The sequence below is a fragment of the Pseudorca crassidens genome, chromosome 19, assembly GCF_039906515.1.
Source record: "Pseudorca crassidens isolate mPseCra1 chromosome 19, mPseCra1.hap1, whole genome shotgun sequence".
NCBI classification, from domain to species: domain Eukaryota; kingdom Metazoa; phylum Chordata; class Mammalia; order Artiodactyla; family Delphinidae; genus Pseudorca; species Pseudorca crassidens.
In genome coordinates this window covers 59,512,547-59,527,615 of record NC_090314.1, presented here as the reverse complement: position 1 = coordinate 59,527,615, position 15,069 = coordinate 59,512,547, and the positions used below count along the sequence as shown (strand labels likewise).

The 15,069-nt window shown below is 52.6% G+C and overlaps 1 long non-coding RNA gene across 2 annotated transcripts in view; it reads right to left on the bottom strand.

The window, feature by feature from the left end:
* The window catches only part of LOC137212422 (uncharacterized), a 172,172-nt gene extending 157,528 nt beyond the window's left edge, over positions 1 to 14,644 (bottom strand). For both annotated transcript variants that reach the window (XR_010937507.1, XR_010937506.1), the window contains exon 1: positions 14,098 to 14,644. This is a non-coding gene — a long non-coding RNA (uncharacterized lncRNA). The remainder of the gene's footprint in view (positions 1 to 14,097) is intronic.
* Between the last annotated feature and the right edge of the window lie 425 nt (positions 14,645 to 15,069).

The following is a 15,069-nucleotide window of genomic DNA, read 5'->3' as shown; positions in this document are numbered from 1 at the left end:
GGCTACAATGGAGGGAATTCTTAAAGGCACAGATGCTGAAAGGGGGAAGGAATTTTTTTTTTTTCCCCCTAAGAGGAAGGGAGGGTGGTCAGGGCGGGAAGGAGAGGGGGTGTGATGAGGCCTTCTCACTCCCCAGAACAATTCAGGTTATAACAAGGCATCTCAGCCTGAGAGCAACAGATAGGCGAGCAGATCAGAGGCCCCACGGAGGAGAATTAAAACAAACAAACAAACAAAAAAAAACAGAAAGAAAAAAGAAGTTAAAAAAAACCCCACTTCATCTGATGTATGCGGCCAAGGGTATGGCCATGTTATCCCATGATTTAAGTATGTCAATCTTGTTCAAACTTCACTCTTGTAAACATCTGCTTTTGCTCAGAATAAAAGATGAAGATTTGATACAAAAAAAAAGAATTCTACTCGAATCTGTTTGCTCTACGGGTTCCCGGTCTGCTTCCCAAATCCAGGATGTGAACCCCCCAGCCAGCAGGGAAGAAGCACATTTTTTCCTACGTGAAGGGCCTCTATTCCATTATCAATCCTTGGAAGGCCGTCTGAGTCCAAACGTTCACTCTGGGAAAGGGGGAAGCAGAGCCCCCGAAGGCCCTTAAATAAATAAAATTCTCTCCATCCACAGGGAGAGGAGGGTCATTTATTCTTCCAGTTCTTGATTTTGGTACAAGGTCACCCTAACAGATTTTTGAAGACATCCCAAACTATCACAAATGACGTTTTATAAAGACTGCCCCGCGAGCCTGTTGTATGTTTTGATTTCGTTCAAGTTGAATTGAGCGTTTCTCCAAGAAGTCAAGCTGTGCTCCACAAAGAGCTGGGGGTGGTGGGACCACTGGGAAGGATAAGGCATTTCTTCTTCGCTACCTTGCTGTGGTCCCACCTGCCCAAGACAGCGAGGGAAGCAAGGAGACATCCTTGTTCATCCTCCATGCTGAAATTAATCAAGGAGTCACCTAGTCCACTTCTAAAGCACGCAGGGAGGAAACCAAGGCCCCACGACGTGACACAGCTTACCCCAAACCACAAGGCAAATTAGGAGACTGGAATGGGCAGACACCAGGTCTCCTGGCTGAGCAACCATCTTACGGCACAAGGGAGAGAAACGTGCTCAGGACCACACCAAGCAAAGACCAGTAGCCATTTCTGAAAGCAAGACACGTAGCTGTTTTCCCACTGGCATGTGTTGGGATAATCTAGCCAGAGGCCATGGAGCCAACATCCACAGACACACAGCAGCAAAATGGCGGAACAGTGTGGGCCTTGGACCTGTCAGGTCACCGAGTGTATATCGTCTTTACTGGAGTCGGCATCAGGCCGGTTGCTGTGAAATCGGAGAATGCACACCTCTGATTTCATTGGAGAAAAAAGATCCATGCATGTGAAACAATATATAGTATTAGGCAGGCAGTATATAATGTTATAGGTTATCAGCGCTGTAGAAGTTCAGGAAAGGGAGAGATTGGATGAAAAAGAAAACACTGCAAAAGTAGAGAGTAAGTGCCCGGTTGGTGCGTTTACTCAAGTCTAATCCGGGCAATCACTGGACAAGAATATGGGATTCTGTGGCCCCTGCACTGGTGAATGTCACTGCCCTTGCACTGAGAGAGTCCAGGGAAGGAGAACAGAAGGACACAGCCCATGAGGAAAGGAGCAGCGAACGGGTCACGGGGAAGAACTGGTTGAGATAAGCTCACTGCAGACCCCAGGAAGGAAAAGCTAACTGCAGCGCCTCCTCTCCCCAGGCCCCGCCCCATTCAAGCCAACAGAGGTTCCTGGGGCTGGTCATGTGCCACATTTGCCTTGCACATCCGAGGGGACATTCTTTACATAAGTCATCGCACGTAAGCCAATGGAGGCTGCAACCCAAATTCTGCACTTCCAAGAAGAAAGCCAAAAGTGAATTGGACCTCTTGGGTAGAAAATGGGAATTTTCCTCCCCAATTAAACCCAGCAACATCTGAGCAAAGCTGTAACTGCAGGCCAAGCAGACAGAGCCATGGAGTTGGTCCATTTCTTTAAAATCGACACAGGGTTTAAGCCAAGAAGCGGGGAGAGAATAAGTGGGAGGAGAAATCCAAGATTCAGTCCACCTGGTCCAATAAATGGGACATGCTCCGACTCCCATCTGCATCCTCCAACCTCAAGGACACACAGCCCCCATCCCCCACCCCACCCAACCACGTCCATTAAAAGGGTCTCTTAACTGTGCGAAGGACAGAGTACACGGCTGCTGATGGGAGTGCAGCTTAGATGGGGCAACAATTTCTCACCTGAGCCTTATCCCATTTGGAGGTGACGATGGTACAGCATGGGCAGCTCTCTCCAATTGCCAAGTATAACATCAGAAGGGCAAGGCCAGCCACGGGTCTGCTCTGAAAGCGCAGCTGAGCTTTGAGCTCATGCAGTGAAGTGTACACACTGCTGTTCCAGTGAGTGAAAATTAGAACCTCAACACAACACTTCCACCGAATGCCTGGACAATGGGCCAGTCTGCTTTCCTGTCCCACTCAAATACATGCACCCACCCTTCCAAGCCCTCTTTATCACAAGAGTCATCCGCTATCTGCCCACGATTGCGGGAGCTGGAAAACACGACAGGAACCCCACTCGGTATGCCCTGGCCTCAGCATCCTCCGCGGGATTTCAATAACAAGGGACAGGACGCTGATGCATGGTTTGAACTTGTGCATCTCCTAAGTGAATGGAGTCAGGACCATACTATGGGGAAATCTGCTGGTTTGAAAAGCAAACAGACCTGCATCTGGATCCTGACTCCGCGCTTGCCAGTTGGGGTGTGCAGTGACTTACAGCTCTCCAAAGCAGACTTTACATCTGTAGAGAGGAACGTGAGGATGACAAAGCAGAAGAGTGAGGCCTGGGGGCAAGGCCAGAACTTGCAGAGCAGCTCCGGAGAATTCCTCATCAGGGAAAACTCTAGCAGATGCATCTTTCAGTTAATTTTGGTGTTAACGGTCTTCACATTGAATTCGCTGTCCCATCTGCAGAGAAGAGTGAAGTCTACTCCCAGCTCCACTCCCAGAAAGACGCAGGGCCTCGCCTCCACCAGGAGGAGGAGGAAGAAACACTGCTTTAGACTTATCGGTGGGTTACTGGGGAGGAAGAAGTGAAGGATGGGTGAGAGCTCTAGAGCCGCCATCAAATCCACGGGATTTGTGACTTCTAGCACTTTTCAGAAAAAGCAGGGAGCCAAGCTTGCAGCTGGATGAGGAGTCACGTGCCAACCTGGAAGCAGATCAAGTTCTGGCTCTGCCGCTGACCAGCAAGGCGACTTTGGACAAGCAGCTTAAGCCCTGGAAGCCTCAGCTTCCTCATCTATTAAATGGGGCAACGCTAAATACAGTGGCCAGCAGCGTCCTGGGACATCATCGCCTCGCACACACCCTTTCCTCTCACTCCACCACCCTCCCTAAAAAGGCTGTTGATACTCCAGCCACAGAGTGGAAATAACCTATCACCATGACAGTGAGCTTTTCTCCGCACGATGGCAGATGAGGATGGCTGGAAGCACCTGCCAGGGCAACAAGGTTTCCTTTAAGAGCTCGTACAACCCACGAGCATGAGTCACAGCTCCTCAAACAAAGGCTACCTGTGTACCGTGCGGACAAAGCAAGGAAAATAGGGTCCCCCGCCTTGAGCTCAACAGCCTGGAGAGCAAGGCTGTGTCTCTAACATGGAGGCCCCAAAAGTTGGGGCACAAGCTGGTCCAGGGATGTGCAAACACAATGGGGCCATCTACGTCGATCCACTTGGGAGCCCACTCCAGAGCGAGCCCTCCATCTGACCCAACGGGGTAGCCCGCCTCCTCCCTGGGTTGCCAAACACAGGAGCCCGGCGAGAAGTCGGCACAAATCCACTGGCCCCAGCTCCCGTCATGGGGCTTCTCCTACCCAGTACGGGACACACGTGCCCCTGCAAGGTAGACTGGGAGCAACGCCCCTAGTCAAGAGATGCTCAGAATCAGGGAAGGTGTTTTTCTTCGCTTTGAAGAAAGCTCAGTGAGAGGTGCCACTCTAAGCAGCGGCTGCTATTCCCGGGAACAACCCTTTTGTGCAGGGAAATGAGAACCCAGCTGTGGGCGATGCACCGGGAGGCTGGACTTCCCAGCTCCCCGATGGAGCGACACTAAGTCCCTTGAAAAAACAGACTCTCGGAACTTCCCTGGGGGTCCAGTGGTTAAGACTCCGTGCTTCCAGTGCAGGGGGCGCAGGTTCGCCCCCTGGTCGGGGAACTAAGATTCCCACGTGCCACGCAGTGTGGCCAAAAAAAGAGGAAAAAGAAAAAATGGACCCTCGTGTTCAGAAATTCAGAGGAAAGAACTGCTGAGGTTCATTCATGTATCAACTTTCACTGAGCATCCACCTGCCCTGCGCTCTCCCAGGCCCCACGCATGCAAAGGTAAACAGAATCAATACCTGCCCCTACCGTAAGACGCTCTGCTGTGTTATCCAGTAGCCCAACTCGCCCACGGCAAACATCTGGTGTTGTCTCTCTGCATCTTTCCCACCCCAGTTTGCAGAATCCCCGTGGCCCTGGGGAGGGAGGCTGCCCCCACCCACAGACCCAGGTGTGAGGCACGTGAGCACAGGACACGATCGGGGCATTGCACCTCCTGGCCCCAGGGATGGGTCCAAGGGTGAGCGCGCTTCCAGGGTCGTCCCTCGGGGGTGCTGAGCCACAGGCATCCTCTTGCATCTGCTGGGTCTGCAGAGGCAGGGGGCCTGCCGATGCTTCTGCTCTTTCTGCTTCCACTAGGGAAGCAAAGCCAAGAAGGAAAAGAAGTGGAGACAAACGAAGTGCCAGCAAAATCGCCCAAAAGCACAACACCCAGACTTCACGGCTCGGTGGACACCCCCAGACTCGCTGTAGACTTCACGGCTAGGTGGACACCCCCAGACTCGCTGTAGACTTCACGGCTAGGTGGACACCCCCAGACTCGCTGTAGACTTCACGGCTAGGTGGACACCCCCAGACTCGCTGTAGACTTCACGGCTAGGTGGACACCCCCAGACTCGCTGTAGACTTCACGGCTAGGTGGACACCCCCAAACTCACTGCTTAAAGCCAGTTAGAGGTGCTTTCTCTGAAACTTGCAGCCAACAGTGACCCACCTAGAAATACCCTTCTTTTATGGATGAGGAATTGAACGCAGAGAGGCTCAGTGGCTTGTACAAGGTCACACGTGCGCTGGTGACTGGGGCGGGACGGGGCCCCAGTGCTGGGCATATGCACCACGACCTGGGTTGGAACCGTGACTCCATCCTTCAAAGCTTTGGGGTCTTAAGGATGTTCCTTAAATTCTCTACGCCCCAGATGTCAGAGGTGAGAGTGTCCACACCCAGGGCGGTGGGGACCAAGGAAAACGGGCTCTGGACCTCCCGTTCTGATCTGCCCGAGGCTGGCTTCTCTCTCTTCCCAGCATAACAGCGCTCCCAGTTGCCGGCGCTGGCTGGTGGATCCCTTACGTGGAGATGTGGAAGGAACAGCGCTGCTTCCTAGTATAGGGGACAGGCGACATCCAACGGCCAATCTGACCAGTGAATGCGGCCATACAAGCATCTCCCCCACCTCAGTGTCTTACAGACAGCTGCCCAGGGTGACAAGGGCAGAGACAAACGTTTGGAAAAGAGGAAAGGAGCTGGGCAAGGGGGGGAAACGGGGGCCAGGGTGAAAGAGGAAAGCAATTCCAGGAAAGGTGGAAAAGCCCAGTGGCCGGGGTGGAATGAGAAGCCAGGGCCATCTCAGCTCCCTGGTTAACCACATTCCTGGTTCCCATTTCGGAAATTTAATTAAAAACCCAAACATCTATATTTCCCAACCGGTTGGCCAGTGGCCACGGATTCCCTTCGATTCAGAGAAACTCCCCCTGCGTGACCCTGGGGTCACGACACACGCCCGGTGTGAAGCCAGAGGAGGAAGGTCGCGGGCAGGGGTCACGGGGTGGCAACTCCCCTATAGAGAAGAAAGCCTCCTGGCTTGGGACGATCCTGTTCTGTCACCCCAGCCACAGGAATAGCAGTTCTGTTTCTCGTTGCTTCATTTTAAAAATTAAAAAAAAAAATACATGATAAAAAAATAAATATGAAAAAGAACCACATTCATGGTGGCTCCAGAGACACAAGGTCACCTTCCGCCCACCGCGTAGGGGACGGTGCAGAGGCCCAGAGAGGCAGAGCCGCCCTGCGGCTGGGAGCAGACCACCCGGCCGCCGGGGTCAATAAAACCACTCACTGCCAGTGCCTTCCCTCGCCCAATCTGAGGCCGGACACACGTGCTTGGGACGTCGGATGACAAATGGGGTCAGACAGAGCTTTCAGGGCTCACTCACGGCTTCGGGAAGAAAACCCGAGACCAGAGGTGCTCATCGTAACCCAGGCGCCGACCCAGGGCTCCGTAGAAATCTGACATCTCACCCCCAGGCTCAAAAGGGCGTGTCTTAGGACACCCGACTACACAGCAAAGGGTTCTATGGAAAAGCAATTTATTTTTCAAAAAAAACCCACACTCAGCAAACTTCATATATGCAATTTGACCACGCAGGACACGAGAGAGGATTCTCCCTGAAGTTCTCTCAAATCATGAATCCCATCTCTGTCTTCCCAGCCCGCCCCACCCCCTCCCTCCCCCACCAACACTAAAAAAATTGTCACTTTTCACAGGTGTGGGAGGCGAGGGGCTAGGGGCTCACTGTCCTGGGTGGTTATCTAGCTGTGTCATTTCACTCACCTGTGCCTTAACAGCCTCTTCTGGAAAATGTGGATGACACTTATTTCAACAGGTTGAGAGAGGCACCAGATGGGGTAGGGAAAGAAGAGCACTTGAAAAACTCCAGTGCAAATAGTGGGGGCGTAAGGAACCCACTAGATCACCAAACGTTTTCATTTAGAAAGAATGGATGCAGCAGACTCGAAGCTGAGGGCCCCCCACGTAAACTCTCTGCTCCTTACTTCCCTGGGCTCTTAGATCTTCGTGAAGATTCTTCCTCAACGTGAGAAGGAGATCCCAATGGCTCCCTGAGTATACACTGGGGGGAAAAGATCTAACCGTCCTAGTCAGTTTGCATTTAAAATTAGTTAAGTGCCAATTCACATCAACTGGGATGGTGACTATGACTAGAAAAGGAAGGAAGGAAGGAAGGAAGGAAAGGGGGGAGGGAGGAAAGAAGGAGGGAAGGAAGGAAGGAAGGAGGGAGGAAGGAAGGAAGGAGGAAGGAAGGAAGGAAGAAGGAAGGAAGGAAGGAAGGAGGAAGGAAGGAAAGAGGAAGGAAGGAAGGAAGGAGGAAGGAAGGAGGAAGGAAGGAAGAAAGGAAGGAGGAAGAAAGGAAGGAAGAAAGGAGGAAGGAAGGAAGGAAGGAGGGAAGGAAGGAGGAAGGAAGGAAGAAAGGAAGGAAGGAAGGAGAAAAAAGGAAGGAAGGAAGGAAGGAAGGAAGGAGGAAGGAAGGAAGGAGGAAGGAAGGAAGGAAGGAGGAAGGAAGGAAGGAAGGAAGGAGGAAGGAAGGAAGGAAGGAGGAAGGAAGGAAGGAGGAAGGAAGGAAGGAAGGAGGAAGGAAGGAAGGAGGAAGGAAGGAAGGAAGGAGGAAGGAAGGAAGGAAGGAAGGAAGGAGGAAGGAAGGAAGGAGGAAGGAAGGAAGGAAGGAAGGGAGGGAGGGAGGAAGGAAAGGGCTGTCAAGGATGCGGAGAAACTGCAACCCTTGTGCCTCGCTGGCGGGAATGTAAAATGCTGCAGCTGCTGTTGGAAAACAGTACGGCAGTTCCTCAAAAAGTTAAATGTAAAATGACCATATGACCCAGCAATTCTACCTCTGGGTATATACACAAAAGAACTGAAAGCAGGGACCCAAAAAGATATTTGTACCCCTACGTTCAGAGCAGCATTATTCATGGCCAAGAAGTAGAGGCCACCCAAGTGTCCATCAACAGATTAATGGATACACAAAATGTGACGTATACATTAAACGGAAAACTATTCAGCCTTAAAATGGAAGGAATTCTGACACACACTACAACATGGGTGAAGCCTGAGGACATGATGTGAAATAAAGCAGACACAGAAGGACACATATTGTATGATTCCACTTACAGGACATACCTACAGTTGTCAAAATGATGGACACAGAAAATAGAATGGCAGCTACCAGGGGCTGGGGGCTGCGGGAGTCAGTGCTTCACGGCCCCAGAGTCTCAGTTTGGGGTGATGAAGACGTTTTGGAGATGGACGGTGGTGATGGTGGTACAACAGTGTGAGTGTACATAAGGCCACTGACACACGGACAAATGGTTAAGGTGGTAAACTGGTGTTATGTCCATCTTACCATAATTAAGAATGGTTAAAAATGTTTCCAAAGTTAGTTAAGTGAAGAAGGTACGAGGGCAGAAACGATCACTGTCACTTAGAGCTCCTGAGGATTTCACTCACATACTGAAGAATTTGTCCCCAAAGGTCAGCATCTCAGACACCTTCTTTTCCACGCCTGAGGCACACCAGCGGCCCAAAGAGCGCTACCGCCCAGGTGCTGACCCGAAGCAATTGCACCAGTGTCTAAAGAACCAGCCAAGGACTTCCCTGGCGGTCCAGTGGTTAGGACTTCCCCTTCCAGTGCCAGGAGTGCGGGTTCGATCCCTGATCAGGGAGCTAAGGTCCCACATGCCTCGTGGCCAAAAGACCAAAACAGAAAACAAAAGCAGTATTGTTAACAAATTCAATAGAGACTTTGAACATGGTCTGCGCCCAAAAAAAATCTTAAAAGAGAAAAGAAAGAATGATCCAGCAGGCACCAATATTTGCAGAATTAACGAGCGAGAGAATCTGAAGCAACGGATTGGAAATGCGTCTATGATTAGGGAGAGGGAATATACTCCATTGGTGGCTCAGAAAGCACGGCCGAAATCCCCAACGGATTATCTGATGGAACTGCTGGGCAGGCAGAGATGGTCTCTCCCGCCCTGTCCTGCCGGGGCTCTCAGACCAGTGAAAGGAAAGGGGAGGAAACGGCTAGAGAGAAATGAGGTCAAGGGCCCACGTTTTAGGCAAAGGCGGCGGGTCTGAAAACCATTAAAATCTGACCCTATAAGAGGCATTTTCCAAACACCTGGGAGCCTCACGGACCCGAGGGGAGGGACTGATTTATTTCCAGAGACCCAGAACCACAGTCCCTCTGTCATCTGCCCGAATGCGGCTGCTTCTGTTTTCACCACCCCCAGAAGGCAACTGGTTTCAAGACTTCCGTGTAGAAACCTGTACCAACACACCAAATACGGGAGGAGGTGATGATTCACATCACCAAAAGAATTCTTTGACAGAAACTTGCCACTTCAGCATTCCTGTAGCTTACAAATTTCCTCCAGGCCTTTCACATATCATGTGATCAACCGAGATTGGTTTTTGTATAGATATTCTTCCAAGAACAAACCTAGTCCGTAAAGCAAGGGAGCCGGAGTGGTTTCGAACAGACTGTCTTTTGCCAATGGCATAGCTCAAAGAGAGGAAATCCATCCAGGACCGTTCTTGTCCTCTTGTGAAATGAACTGAGCGCATCCATCCTGTGATGAAGGGGGTGCTCACTAGACGTGGAGGACCCCAACCAGTTCCACGATGACAGTGGACATTGCCTAGGACGATGCTGGCCAGAACGAGAAGTAGCAGGGTCTGCCTGGGCACACAAATGTCCCAGGGAGCTGCCTCTTACAGCTGCCCAGGCTCCCAGGGAACTCACAAACCCCAGAGGACACGCTGCAGATCTTATACCTAAGCCCAGAACGGCAGTTCTTTATCGTTCACCCAAATACAGCCACTTCTGACTTCACTGAGTACAAAGGGCACCAGATTTCAAGACTTCTATGTCACAACCTGTGCCAACAAAACAAGTAAGTAGATGTGGGGGCCAGACCAGGTGGAGGCAAGCTGGGAAGACTTCCTGGAGGAGGTGGAGGACAGAGAAGCTTTGCAGCTGGGTACGCTTGAGTGGGAAAAGGCTCATTTCTGGCTTTAGCTGGCCAAGAAGTCAATCAACTCCCTGTTTCTTACAGTGCCCACCTGTATTAAAATGGCCTGGCGTGCTTGTTAAAAATACCCATTTCTGAGTGCTACCCCCAACATGTACCAAAACAGAACCTCTAAAGGTGGGGGGAGGGTGGGGATGGCTGCTAAGAATACTCAGATTTTTACCAAATTCTCCAAGCACTTCGTTTTTATGCAAACCACAGGGTGCAGGCCAGGGGGCTGGGGGGAGCAGCTCCAAGTACGCTGGCTGAACCGGGCCCACGCTGATCTGGGAACAGCTGGGCAGGGAGGACCCGTGAGGAGTCACTGAGGAGAGGGACAAGGCAGGTGCAGACAGAGGGCTGTTCCAGGACTGTTTAGTCACAACATCCCCCAAGCCCTCTCCCACCGACACTTCCTGTTATGATCCTAACTGGAGCTGGCTGGTGACAGAAAACGTCTGTGCCAGTGCACAAAGGGCAGGGGAGAGAGGGAAGGAGGGAGAGAGACAGAGACAGAGAGAGAGAGAGGATGAATATCTTTCAGTTTACAAGCTATAACAGGAAGGCTGGGAGTATAAGAAAAATCAAGTCTAGGCGACCAGACCCTAATAGTAATGAGAAACTCTATCTGGACAACAGAAGTCTGGTTGGTTGAGATTTAAGTAACCTCAGAACTTCCTCATCCCAAACAAACATCACCTACACTCTAACTGCGGGCAGCCACCCCCAGCTGGAGAAGACAGCCCGAGGTTGCGTGTGTATTGTCGGTGGAAGGTTTGGACTACTGTGGTCTCTGTTGCAGGCGGCAGGAGAAGGGCCTCTTTCATGAGTTTCCTCAACTTCACACAAGTGCTCTCTTATGCAGAGACGCTGGGCCAGCCTCCATCCACATGAGTGGCTTCCAAATACCCCTCCAGGCTGGCTCTCCTCAGCCCTGAAGAAGAGGGGGACCCCACCCCCAGCCCAAGATTGCTGGACAAAACCCTCAATCCACACTGAGGCATGAGCGGAAACCCGCGTTCCCTTAGATCTGCCCAGATTCCCAGTAAACGCTGCCTCTGCTGGGTTTGCACACTTAGCGCCCGACACACCTGCTGTCAGGAGGCGTGAATCACAGGCGCGGCACGCTGGACTCGCCGCACGCTGGACTTGCCGCCGCCGGGTTCGGGGCTTCACAGCTGGCTCTCACGCACCCGGATGTCATCCTCCACCTACACACACCCCCAAGGCACGCTGGGACAGATTAGGCTACAACCCAATTTCTACTAAACGACTCATTCCCAGGGGAGGTCCATGGAAGGAAGGAGAAGGGTACACGGAGATGCTTCTCCCACTCATGGTCAAGGGTCCTCTCCCCTCTACACCCTGGAGGGTCTCAGCTGCTGGCCATAAACAGCGAGGAGGGGGTGAGTTAACCTGGGAAAGGAGATGGGATGGACTTCTCAGTTCTGAACCATCTCCAGAATAAAGACCGTCTGCCCAGATGAATAAGCTTTAGCGCCCTCCTGTAGCACAGCGCCTATCGTTAAGGATCCTATCTTGTACACGTAAACATTTGCTAAGAGGGGAGAGCGTCCATTAAGTGTTCTTGTCGCCAAAAAATAGTAAAATAATAAATAAGAGGGCGGGAGGAAACTTTTGGAGGTGATGGGTATGCTTACGACAAAGACCGTGGTGACTGTGGTATCAGATTCACAGCGTATACTTATCACCAAACTCACGAGTTGCAGACATGAAACATGTATAACCTTCTGGATGTCAATCATGCCTCAGTTAAGTGGTCTTTAAAGAAGACAGCCTGCTGAATCCCGCTCAACTTTCACTTTTTCACAAGACAGCACTTTCTGCCATGCAGGATCCTGAAATGGATCCCGGACCAGAAAAAGGACATTAGTGGGACAACTGGAAAAATTTGAATAAGGCCTGGAGATTAGTTCAAACTATTCTATCAATGTTAATCCCCCACTTTGATCATCTCACTGTGAATCTATAAGATGTTAACATATAGGGTAGCTGGGTGACAGGTATAAGGGAACTCCGTGTACTGTTTGCGCAACTTTCCTGTAAATCTAGATTTCTATCAAAATCAAAAGTTAATAATAATTTTTAAAAGGAGAGCATTTTAAATCCAGCTTCCTAGTAAATCTCAGTCTCTGGCATTGCTAATATAATTTCGACCCTAGTCCTGAAGGCAAATTTCAAGTTACTCTCATAACCAATATGCTGATCAACTCTTTGCTGCAGGAGAAACAAAACGAAACAAAAACCGCATTCACTCAGTAAGCACTGTCTGGGCTCCTACTGTATTCTGGCTCCCAGCTGTGGGATTATCTGCTGGCTAAGTGGTGCAATCTTCCTCCAAGCCCACCTCGTAAATGTCTACCAAGAGGGCCACTCCTCTGATTTTAGACATGACTGACTTAGAGCAAAGAGAGTGACTTCTGGGAATTTTCCAAAGGAAATAATTCAGAATGTGCAAATCCTTATGTACAAAAGACACTCACCAATGCATGAATTCAAAGGGTAAAAATTTGGAAATACCTTGGTGTCCAACAATGGGAGAATTGTCACGCAAACTATGATTCAATGCCTGCAGTGAATACAGTCATTATGTGGGGAAATGTTCAAAAAAAAAAAACAAAGTGAGGGGGAATAAAGCGGGAAACAAAGTTGTACATATTTGCAGGATTTCAGCAGTGAGGACATACGTCAAATTGCATTACTGTGGGAACTGGGTGTTTCCTTTCCTGTTTTTTGCTCTTTTTTGTAGTTTTCTATAAAAGACAGAGAAAGGGCACGGATTACCTTTAAAATCAGACGGGGTGCAGAGGCGGGGCTTCCGGCCATCAGTGGGACAATTTCAACAGTTCCTCTCCCAGAGAAGGTGAGGAAGGGCCACAGGGTACATACTGCACCAACGTGGGCAGTTCCACGGACCTGGGTGTGGCCAGGGCACAGGCTCCTGGGGGAGGGGCGGTACCAACACACATCACCTTTTTTCTTCCTGTGGTGCCTGGCTCTCCCCCTCTTCCCAAGCAGGTGCTCACGGGAGGCACTGGCACCCTGCACACAGTCCAAGGGAGACCCGTGACAGCTTCCAGAAGTGTTCTATGCAGGAGGGACCCCTGGGCAGGAAATGGATCATCACAGACAGACTGCCAACGGAGCTGGAGGGAGGGGAGGGAACCCCGTATCTGGGAAAGCACCCCCAGGAAACCATCTTCGGGGGAAAGAGTTGAGGACAAGTGCCAAAGGGGGAGCAGGAAAAGGAGACCCCTGGTTTATCTGCACATCAAGGCGGATTCGCTCATTCATTCAACAGACATCTACTCTGCACCTACTCAGTGACAGGCACGGCGCCGCTGCAAACAGCGCCCACACAAAAGGACGAGGATGGGGGGTGCTGTGGGTTCAGAAGCAGCGTGCTTCCAGGTCAGGACTCAAGACTACGCCCCCTCCCCGCGCTGGCCGGGAAACCGCTTCCATTAACAATGTGCACTGACGGCGGGGGGCGGGGGTACGCCCCGGACCGAATGCCTGCTACCTCCCACCCGTTCAGAAAGACGCCTGATGGGTGGCGCAGTCCTTGCAGTCAAGCCGCTCACCAGCAACCAGGACCGGGGACCAGGGACATTCACCCCCCCCCCCGGCGAGAGGGGCTCCAAGCGCTGCGCCCCGATCGCGTTCTGGGTCGCCAGCGGGCAGACGACGGGAGCTCACCGAGGCGGCTCAGCTCTCGAGGTAAGGGGCCGTGCAGGGCGACAAGGTGAGAAGGTAAGTGCGATGGGGGGTCGGGCGGATACGCCCAGCACGCGGACCTCTCCCCAACTTGGGGCTCTGTCCCCCGGGGCAGCCAGCGGCCAGGAGGCGTTGGAAAGGGAGATGACCGAGAGCGCCCAGGATGGGCGATGACCACCGCCACCGGGAGAATCGACTCCGCTTGGAGGCAGAGGGATGTCTAAAATGATCTCTGGAAAGATGTCAATTACAAGAACAAAAATTTCAACCCAGAACCCCATGACCTTCATAAAGCGACGCAGGGGGTGAAATCCCCCCCTCTTCCCCCGAATCGCGGGGCAACTTACCTACAGGTAAGGGACTCGACTGTTAGGTAGAATGTGCATCAATCCACGGATGGAGACGAGGCTGTGGGTCATCCGAGCCCGGCCGAGACGCACCAAGTAATCCACGTTAGGGGGTCCGGAGGCCCCTACCCCATTCCCAACTTTCCATCCAAGGCCAAAGCGCCGGCAGCCCCGGCCTCTGCGCCCGGGACCCGCGGAAACCGCGCTTGGGTTCGCTGGCCCGGGTTCCCCAGCGGCGCCCCGGCGACCCCGGCGAGCGCACCCCGCCTCCTCGCGCTCGGAGAGCAGCGCCTCGCCTTTCTTCGCTGCTCATCGCCAGCGCGACCCCAGAGATCCCAGCCGGGAACCCCTCTGCCGAGCCCGGGAAAGCGCCAAGGGCAAATCCGCCGGGCCTGGGGTTTGCAGGTCCGCGGGGCCCGGGCGGCGGGGGCTGGGAGCCCGCCGGGCAAGAGAGACTCAGGAGAGAAGCACCGAGCGGCGGCTGCCAGTTACGGGGTGTGACGCCCCGCGCCCACACCGCCTCGTCCGCGCCACCTCCGCTCTCTGCTCGCCGCCGGACCATTCTGCCTTTAAATAGCAGCCGGGCCCGGGGCGGGGAGGGGCGGGGAGGGGCGGGGAGGGGCGGGGAGGGCGGGGAGCGGGACGAACTGTTTCCTGGGAGATGTAGTTCCGTCTTCCAGCCACAACAAACGCAGAGCAGCGTAGGAATGGTTGGGGTCCGCCCGCCAACAGCTGTCCTCCCCGGCGCCCTAACTCCGGAGACAAGGCTGGGATTCTAGCCTCACTGCCAGCTCCGTTAGGTCTAGGCTGCCCTCTGTGCATAAGGTGGGTCACACCAAGCTAAAGTCTGCCCAGGACGACCAACCTTACTAGCCCTGGAGTCGGGCAAACCCAACTAAGTTGCAACCCCTGCCTGCCAACAACTAGCTGTGTGCCCTTCACGCTGGAATTACCATGTATGCCTCCGATTCT